We start from the raw sequence: 10,483 nt of genomic DNA, 5'->3' as shown, positions 1-10,483 counted from the left end.
TATTTTTCCTTACTAGCAAAAAGGCAATTGCTGAAATATCCTCCCCATACTAATTGTCTGTGCCCTGGGTGTTGCCTGACAAGTTGCTTGTTCTCTTTGATTCCTGGCCAGGATGCTGACACAACAACTGGTTTTTTTCCTGTGGAAAAGGAAGAATAGTATCAAAGGAATGGCTTTGAGATGTGCCAAAAAAGGATTTAGGGACACAAGGAAGCTGTAGTCCAGCACTCAGGCGTGAAACAGCCCATGGGAACCCTACAAACAGGATGATTCAGAATCTGGGATCAGACAATACCTTGCAAGTGGAGCCTTTGAACTCAATACACTGTTTAGTTTTGAAACATTAAACTTTGATTGTCCTCAGGCCAAGCATCCCTCATTGCACCAGCGCCTTCTCAGGTGCCTGCTTTCCAGACTGGCTCAGTGAAGCATGTGGAAAAGGTGCTAGCAAGAAATAAGGTGTACTGTAAGATGCAGGGATGCAAGATCTCATTCTGCCCTGTTACCACCCTCCAGTTTTCAAATCTTTCCTTCTGATTTTCAATTTTTTTCAAGTAGCCTGTGCATACTATCCATATTTAAAAGCCATTCTTCTGCCCTTTGGTAAACTAATGGCAAAGTTGGGTCATTAATATAAGATAAAAAGTGAAGTGGTCCACCAGAAATTACATTTGTTGACATATGTCACTTAATCAAGATAAAATCCAAGTTTATTTGCAACAACTCCTTGCACAGAAAAACTCAGCAAACACTAAAATGTAGGAAATACTGAAATCCTAATGGTAGAACTGGGATGTTTATGAGCAAGAAGAAAAAAGGGAGAACATAATGGCTTTTCATTGATTTCTGGAGGACTGAATATCATTTAAGTCCTGAGTGCAAAAAGTGGGATGCTGCTGTATATCTGTCCATTCAAGACTGTATAAAACAAGTAGCTTTAGGTTGCTGTAGGTCCCTGCTTAGGAAAAAAATGGGATTGAGGGAGAAAGAGAAAGAGAGTGATGTCACAGGGCAAGACTGAGCTATGCTGCCAGTTGTATTAATTAGCTTTGCTTGCACACTTTTGCATTATAATTAGTATTATTCAGCTTTAATTTAATTTCCATTAACCTCTGCAAAACACCCACATGTTTGGATACAGGGAAACGTGTCTGGGGTATTACTGCTTGGATAGAAAAAACAGATTGCTCACAGTCAAAAAGCAGCTTAAGAAAAGGCACCATAGCTAAGCAGTAGCCTATTCTTTATCAGCTATGAAGAGCTGTCAAATACAAAAGGCATTAAATTAGTCATGTTCATCTGGTTTTACCAGGAAATTAAATATTGGGGTTGTTCATGTAAAGGAGGGAGAACTTTCCAGGTCACACTTGTGAGTGGCTTTATGTTCAGATTGCTCGACTCAAGGACTGATTTTATGTTCAGATTGCTCGACTCAAGGACTGATTTGAACCTAAAACATTAGGTGTTGTGGCCTGTGCAGTTCCCTAAACCAGCCCTTCTGCAGTGCAGTAGCATTTCCTCTGCCCTCAAATTAGTTCCCTCCTAGAAGATTTTTTCCACTTTATTATTTTCCTCTTTACTATTAATATGACAGATTTTTTGCAGCACATTATTGGACACATTATTATATAATTGAGAGGATAATTTTACCAATTCAGACATGGGTCTGAAAACTAAAGCTCTGGCACGCCATAGGTGACAACTGGCAAGCACAGGGACAAAATTAATTCTCATTAACTCACTGAACAGCCACAACCCCACCCAAGCAGTATCATCACCTCTGGGAACTGTTGGGATGTAGGGAGTGCAATATTAATGTACATGTATGGTGTCCTATGCAAATGATATTCATTATTCATATTTCTGACTCAAAACCATCTTTCAGATGAACTAACATGTTTAAAACCATTGTGGAAGCCAACACTTTATACCCATTCCTGCTCTAGCTGGGATTTCATATCTGATAAGGATTTTCTGTCCCAGGTCTGTGCCTGATATCTTTTGACAATTTAGAAGAATATTTAACAAGTATAACAGAATAACTTCCAGAATATATACTGGTATATGTATATATTTTTTTTTCCAGCACAAAATTGGTGTCATCACTGCTGCTCATCTGTCTGTATGCTGTCTTTTCTTACAATGCATTGATTACTTGCATCCATGATGAGAAATAATTTCTTATGCTTTTACCATATAGGTATTTTTGATTTCTGTCTAATAAGCTCTTGCTGGTATTTCATGTTACAGATGCATTTTTATCACAGGCTGAATTTATGCTGCTAAATCTCTTGGTTTCAATACCTGCTCCTGGATCCTAGTCCCAGACCATCTGTGCACATGTGGCACATGTGCAAGTTCACCTCTGGAGAACACACAGGAACAAAACAACCAGTTCCCTCTACAATAAAACTGTGCTGCTCCAGGACATCTTCAGTTGCAAATTTATGATCTTATTAGCTCAGGATACCCTGGCTTATATCTGCTCAGTTGTTTGGACTGTTTCTCTTCAAATTCCTGTGGGGTCTATCCCACATACTTGAAGAGGTAGTGCCACTCAGATATATTTCTGTGCTCTCAAGAACCTGTTGGAGATTTGCTGGAGCAGGTCCAGGTGACCACTTTTTTGACATGTGTAGTATAATAAAATATGTCTTGACAGTGCTCTCAGACTGCCTGTTGTACTCTTAGAAAAGTAAGAGCACCTCCCACCTCTGCTGGGTGTTTGGGATGTCTTTGATAGCAAAAGAAATAATGACTTCCATCTTCACATGACAGACAAGTTTAAGCTTTGAGTACACCAGAGCAAGTCAGTATGAATTTTTTCTACTCTGTGATTTTCTTCCATATATCTATAATTCTGTGGCAATAGGTCTATGTGATATCTTTCTCCTTCCATTAACAGACCATTTTGGTTGCATTTAGCAAAGGTAAGTTCTGATTCAAGAGACACTGATTTTCACTACTACTAAGGCCATTGCATACCCCTTTGTTAGCATAAAAACTTCAAAGTGAGTGTGGCTTGCACACTCTATACACTTTATATTGGCACTGTGATATAAAGTAACTAAAATGTGGGCTCAAATCAGTGTATTTGTAGTTTTTCCTACAGTTTTGCTTATATAATTTTATACAACATAAAAATAACTTTTCTATAATTTTAGACAATATTTTATAAATATTTTTATACCAAAAAATTACTTTGCTCTGTTCATTAGTGAGCCTCTGGTTTCATTCATTCAACATGGATTATGCTGCTGCTGTTCTACAATAGTCCACAATCTAGAAGAAACCATGTTACTTCACTACAAATTAGTACGAAAGCAGAAAGCTCTAGTAATGCAGGTTTGATTTTCTTCCCTTTTTATGGCTTTCAAATTCAGATCCTGGTTAAAAACAGCATTTCAACTGACACAGCTAGAGCTCCTGAATATAAAGCAACTTTAGATTCTTCTGAATTGGTGGAGATTTGAGAACTTGTTCCTGGCATTCAACAGCTTCACTCACACAGTTCTTGTAGAGCTCAAACAAAAGCTTAGCTAAATTATTCACTTTACTCACAGGAGTGTAGAAACCTTGTATTTGCTAGTGGCTGAAGAAAAGACACAATGCAATTGGCAGAGATGCAGAAACATGTATATCTTGCCAGAAAAGGCCCAGAGAGGAGAATGCAACAAGGGAAACATACAAATTATGAAATTAAAGGAATGTCGGTTCATTGGATTAAATTGTTGTTCTAGTTATACCTGCATAAATCAAAGAATACATTAAATTTTTCATATGATAACAGAACTTGTTATTAACTTCTATTGAAATTGTTAGTATCTGTTTTTAGGATAAATTACTCCACAACACTTGCTTAAACAGCTTCATCTGAGTTTTCCTAAGGAAGTTGAATCAATTTGGTGCAAAATATGAGGCATATGTTCATATAATGCAAGCACAAAGAGGAGAATAGAAAAAAAATGCTGTCTTTGTCTGTTATTAATTTCAGTCCCTTTGTTCAAGAGCAAATAACTGCTTGAGTTGTGAAGCACAAAGAAGAGACAGGACAATTGAATTTATTAAGGATTTATGAATCCAAGGGCCAAACTGACAAATTCTAGTAACATTATTCCAATTGAATTTCCATCATAAATTGAACTGGGTGAGTTAAACTGATTTTTTACTTGTCTATTGATTTTACTCTACTGACATTTTGAAAGGGTATTACAATACCTTTGCTATGGAATATCTTTCTCTTTCTGACCTCTGTAAACAGGGTTGTCATCTCTGGATGTCCATGCTCCTCTTTACATGGATTGGTTGGCCTATTCTCTTAAGTGTTGTCAGTATCCTTAGCTCTGGAGTGGCTCCCAACCATGATCAACCTTTCCATCTTGCTGCTCAGCAGACCTATGGCCTCTGCTACCACACTGGGATTGTTCTGCCTTTCTTCACTCTCCACCATGAAAGTATCAGCTCTACAGAACGATACCACTCTGAAATTAGACCAGACATAGAACATAGTTCCAAACTTCCTAAATGCAACCATGAAAAACAGTGCTCCAGAAGAATGTATACTTCTAGCATATTATGATCATTGAACATTTTGGAAGGTTCTTAAACTGCCTGAAAGCAGCTTGAGCAAAGGATCATCAGTGCATGAGATGGCAATTGGTGGCACAGGGTGACTCACTGTGGTCTTTTGTGCCCATATGGCCCAGCACAGGTAGGAATGCAATTTATTGCAGTGCAGGACTAAAATTAAAGCCCTGAGTCGGACTTGGAAAACAGTTAAATACAATAATGAGCAGTTATCCATTGCTAAGTTACTGTCCTCTGCTACTGGAGGGCTCTGAATTGTATTCTGTTGCAGGACAAGGGCATCACATCATGCTCCATGGAAGAGGACATGGACATCTCTCTCATTCAAGGGCAATTTGGGTCCTCTGAGGACAAAGATAACAATGATGATTAGGCTGCTGTTGGGAGGGAAGCCTTGAGAACTTTCCCATGAATCCTAAGTGTTCCTTTTTCTCAGAAGGTCTCTAGGATCCAGGAACTGATGGCTCTGAGAAGGGTGGGTTAGGATTCCTGTGTCACAGAGAGGCATAAATCCCACCTGGTATCTCAGGCTTCCCCTTTCTTATTGCTTGTATGCCACATTTCTGCTTTGCTTTGCCATTTTGGATGCTTTGTAAGATCCTTAGCAATTGCCCACAGCTGAGCTTTACAATTTCCATCTCCATCCAGCATGCAAACTCTCACCCAGCAGGCCATACACTCTTCTCAGAGAAGCAAAGAACCTCCTGGCATTCCTCTGCTTCTCATACTTATGCATCAGAGAATCATGCCCCTCTGTCCCTGTTGGCTCCTGGCCTTCCTTCTCTATCTGAAGCTTTAATTTCTGACTTTTGGCCTCCTATTTCACCTTCAAGTTGAACACACTCAGTTATATGTCAGAAAGTCTGAGAAGGGAAATGAAGGCACAAATATGAAATCTTTGTATAAAAGTCATGTAAAAATACACGAGAGTGGTTAGCCCTTTGTCTGCCTCCTTGTGTCCCAAATTGTCTGCTGTCACAGTTGATGATATCTGTGAATTACTGAAACTCTGGCATGCCAAGTGGGAAGACAAATTTGAATGTTAACTAGATGTACTCAGAAAAACATTTTTATGGTTAGACTCAATCCCTCTCTAATGAAGCTTTTTTTTCTGTTTATGACCTACTGTGATTACTACTGATGCATACTGAAATCTTTCCTAGCTCATTCATTATTGGCTTTGTCTATTTTAATGTTTTTGCCTGACAGTATTCCATGTTCCAGTTGCTCCACCCCTGCAGGTGTTCAAGGCCAGGTGGGATGGGGCTCTAAGCAACCTGGTCTATTTGGAGATGTCCCTGCCCATGGCAGGGGAATTGAAACGAGATGATCTTTAAGATCCACTTACAACCCAAACCATTCTATAATTCCATGATTTTATTTTCTGCTATAATTTGTATTTGAGATGCTTTCACACTCACAGAGTTGTCTCCATCATCTGACTACAAATGTCTGGATGGAAAATCTTAGTTTCCAGACATTGACTGGTTCTACTATGGTTGATCTTAAACATCAAGGATGAAAAAACATGGAAGGAGGCTAAGAAAATGAGGTTTATATAATTTGGAAGCCTTAAAAGTGGTCAGCACTATCTCCCAGAACATGGTATAACTGGTTTCAGAACCCTGTTTTGCAAATCCTAATTTAAAAGTTATGCTGACACAAATCATGGAGTGTAGCAGGTTTTATTAACCTGAGAAATTAGTTCTTACGTGGTTATACTTACTATAAGATCTAAAGTGTGACTCATTTTTGTATTGTGCATTGATCTCAGGCAAAACTGGATGTCTCAGCTGAAAACATGCTTAGTATTCTGCATGATGCTTCTATTTATAATAGTTTAGGAGCACCTGCAAGCAAGCTTAGGAAAAACATTATTTTTGAGCATTAAAACCATTATTAAAATAAGTTTTTGTTGTCATAAACAGTGACTAAAAAAAGACAGAAAATGACTTGCTGCTCTGTTTGTAAGGGCAATGCATACAATGATCATGACACTTTCCAATGAATTTTCCACACATTAACAACAACTTTATTCCACAGGATGTAAAAGAAATGCTAGTAAAGAAATTGAGAAGCAATAATAATGAAAGATTTGTGCTTCTTATCTGAACTTCTTCCTTCCTGTTTTAGCAAATAGTGAATCTGCTACTCCAGAATTCCCACTGGGAGAAGGTGTTGAGAGGATGTATTTACAGGCAGATCTGTTTTATTTTTACAAGGTACTCTGTTATGTAGTTCACCAGAACCTGGGAAATCCCTGCAGCACAGGAGTGGTATGATGAGGAGAGATGATACAGTAGCTGGTTAAGGGATGGATATAATTATCAATGTCCTGGAACACTGTTGTGGATGCTCATTAGTCTGCCTTTTACAGGCTGACATGAATCACCTTGCAGTAGGTGCCTCTGAACTTCCAAAGCTATGGTTTTCTTGTACCTCTAGCATGCTCACATTTCAATAAATACCTTGAACTACCAACTTAAAGAACAGCACTGGAAATCTATGTGAAGTCACTCCTGTGTAGCTGTGAGGAAGATAAAGACGGACACGACACTTTCAAAGTCAAGCAGCAAAAGCTGCGCTTTAATGTTCACAGCCTATTTTTATGCAGTTTTCAAAAGCCTTGTGTTTAATTCTAATTGGTTAGTAACTTTCTTGCCACTCAATTCATTGGTTCATAGGTGCTCGTGTGTGTGTGTGCTAAGGCCATCTTCTTCAACAGATGCTCACGTTTATTCTTCACGGATTCTCACGGGATAGACTTCTTATTTTCACAGGTTTTCATGAGCAATGGCTGACGTGCTTGCAGGTTCTCATGGGACAGGCTAGCTGTTAGCTATACTTAGCTGAAGTAACAAGGCCTGAACCATGGTTTTACAAGGCCTTTTTTTGTAAGGTTTTACCTATGTGTGACACTTCTGCTTCGATAATTGCACATTGTACTGAAATGGACAGTTCACCTCAAATTAATGGGTTGGTCTTTTGGAGGGAGTAAAACTCAAAGCTACAATATAGCTCATCAAGCCAGGATTTTCTGCTTTGCTCTCAGAATCACCTATACCTTGCCTCTCCGCTCCAAGAGATTTGGTTTGTATCAGTCTTTTCCATAGGAAATCACTCATGCTCTGAAACACAGATTTCTCTTTCCCCAGCCTGTGTGACATTGTCTAAGATGAGTTCCACTACAGCCACAGGAACAATGGGACAAGAGGGGCTCTGGCAAGAAAAACACTCACTGCTGCTGCTACCATTACTGTCACCCACCCAGATGGGCTGCAGATTGATCAGGAAGTGAAGGCAGCTGCTAAAGGTGCACAAGGAATGAAGTGTCCTTGGCCTTAAACTGTTAGGACAGCTTACTCTACACAAGCATGCTTCCTGTTTAGTTTGCATCGAGCTTATTATCCGGGGCTAGGCGAGGTAACCTGTTTGGAAAGAAATACTATTAGCATAATCACTGTTTTATTAAAGCAATGCTGTGAAGGCATGGTGTTGTCATTTACAGACAAATGAAAGATGAGATCTTTCTTGAGATCTTTCTTACATCAAAGAAATCAACATCTTGTGTGTGGGTGCCACAACCCACACAGCTGTAATATTTTGAAGGACTAAAGTCTAAATAACATTCTTTATTCAGGGAGGAACATGACATGGGTTCCAAGTACCCAGTAATGAGATTAATACAGAGCAATGCACCAACATTCTGGCTTTCTCTATATGACTCCTTCTCTAGTCTTCATTGCTGTAGTGAGTTGAGAGGGGTGAGTTACAGTTTAAAGGCTTTATGGAAGAAAATGTTATAAACAAGATTTAAGCTGGTGCAGCTGAATGAGACTGCAGAAGTACTCAGAAGGGACTAACCCATCAAAGACTGGATTTTCTAAATAAATTTTTATATTCTTCCTCACAAGTTTATGTGTTCAATAACACGGTAGGGTTTTGACTTCAGACAAACATTCTGTTCAAAAACTATTACTGTAAATTAAAAAGTAAAATTTTGTCAGTAATGCTGTTTTGTCTAGTTTTTTTCATTTCCAAAATGCATTTGAAAAAAAGACAAGAACTACACTTTGCCATTCTAAATCTCACAACAGGATTGACTGGTGCCATCTACTGGCTATTTAGTCCTTTTAAATTCCAAAAAATTATGAATAATGTGTTTTAAATGCAGAATAATAAGAACATTATGAGCCTTATAACTGAATCAGCCAACATCAAGCTGTGTAATTGGCAAATCTGTAACATTTAAATTACATTAGGTGAAACTTCGGTACGATGTTCCTTCAGTGCAATTCAATTATGAAACTTTTAGATGTGTCAGGAGGACAAAGCTCATGTACAAGTGTGCAGACTCTAGCATGACCACCATACACATCATCCTGGTGTGGGAGAGGAAGGCTTCTTCCTGACAACTGCCACTGCTGGAGATCCCTCCTCCACAAAGCACATGGGGCACCAACATGTTCATGCAGCAGGTAAACATGGTCACCTTGCTGTTTGTGTGGCTGGAGGGATGTCACCACAAAAAAATTGGATGGAGAAAACGGTGCTTTAGCTCATAGCCCAGGCAAGATGTGAATGTTTCTGCTGAGGGTGGGTTTAAGCTAGCTGGAGGGAGCATGGGCATGGAGGGGATGGCACAAAGCCTGTTCCAGAACATCCATTGCAAAGAGGGTGGGAGCAAGCAGAGCTTGGAAGGGATCTGCTGTGCATGACTGCTGAATTCCCTTCTGCTAAATTTGATGAAAGACATCTGAAGATGTTCTAGGATTTAAGTAAGGCTTTAAATACCTTATACTCTCTGCAGTAAAAATTTTAAACTATAATTATTTGAGGCAGTGCCAGGGAAGATCAGCAAATCAATATTAACTGGAATGTTAACAATATCTCCAGTGCCAGGTAAGAAAAGTATTTACACATCTGAGTAGCTGCATCCCTAATCAGCAATACAGCTGACCACATGGTGCTCTGCTAGATACCAAAGAGAGTGCTCACATTTCCTCCTCTGGTTATTCAAGACCTTAATAGAGCCAGAAACAAATATATTTAGATCACACTCTGAGAACCAGCCTCTGGAATAACTTGCTTAACAACTAGGTTCTGAGCAAAGAAAGTATATTAATAGAGTGACTGAAAACAGGTTTCATGCTTCCTGTTCTCTGCCTTTTCCTGTCATCTAATAAAAACATGAGAGTCTTTATGGAAGGAAAAGAATGTTACTTAACCATATCTGTTTTTCAGAGATTTATGTTAAAAATGCATTCTGATGGAACAAACTAAGCCCTAACTTTATATAATGCCTTAGTCAATGGAACTAGAAAGGAAATAGAGTTCATTAGAAATCTGGTGGAGTGTGAATCTGCACTGAACATGCTTTGTCTCTGCAAGGTTTCAGTGTGTCTGATGCTGTTCCCAGAGCTGAGAGCAACTCTGGAACTTCAGCAAGGGCTGATCAAGAACTTCCCAATAAGAACTTCTGCAGAAGTGGAGTGGGGAAACTGTCCCTTGCATGCTACTGGGGCTCTCACTTCCAGACCCCTGGAGTATGTGGCCTCTCAGAGCTCATGAAAAGAAAAATATAGTATTTCCAGGATAGGTTGAGCTACTGAGAGACTAGGACAGAAGATAGCTGGAAAATGAGAAATGGAGCAACGACAAAAGATAATGCAGATGGGTTTATCAAATAGTGAAGTACAATAACTTCCACAACCTGCAAATAACATTTAATTTAGCATCATTTGCTTGTTTGTACAGCAAATTTAATTCCAGGTATCAAGTTACTCCATGTGCTCAAGTGCCAGAACTATGTGAATATGCAGCAGGTAGATATAATCCTCCTCATGATTCACAGAGGCGCTGAAATGGTTTGGTGTAAGGGAACATGGAGCAGTTT

The sequence above is a fragment of the Melospiza georgiana genome, chromosome 1 (assembly GCF_028018845.1).
Source record: "Melospiza georgiana isolate bMelGeo1 chromosome 1, bMelGeo1.pri, whole genome shotgun sequence".
NCBI classification, from domain to species: Eukaryota; Metazoa; Chordata; class Aves; order Passeriformes; family Passerellidae; genus Melospiza; species Melospiza georgiana.
The sequence above is the reverse complement of the archived record's forward strand: the minus strand, read 5'-3'. Positions refer to the sequence as shown.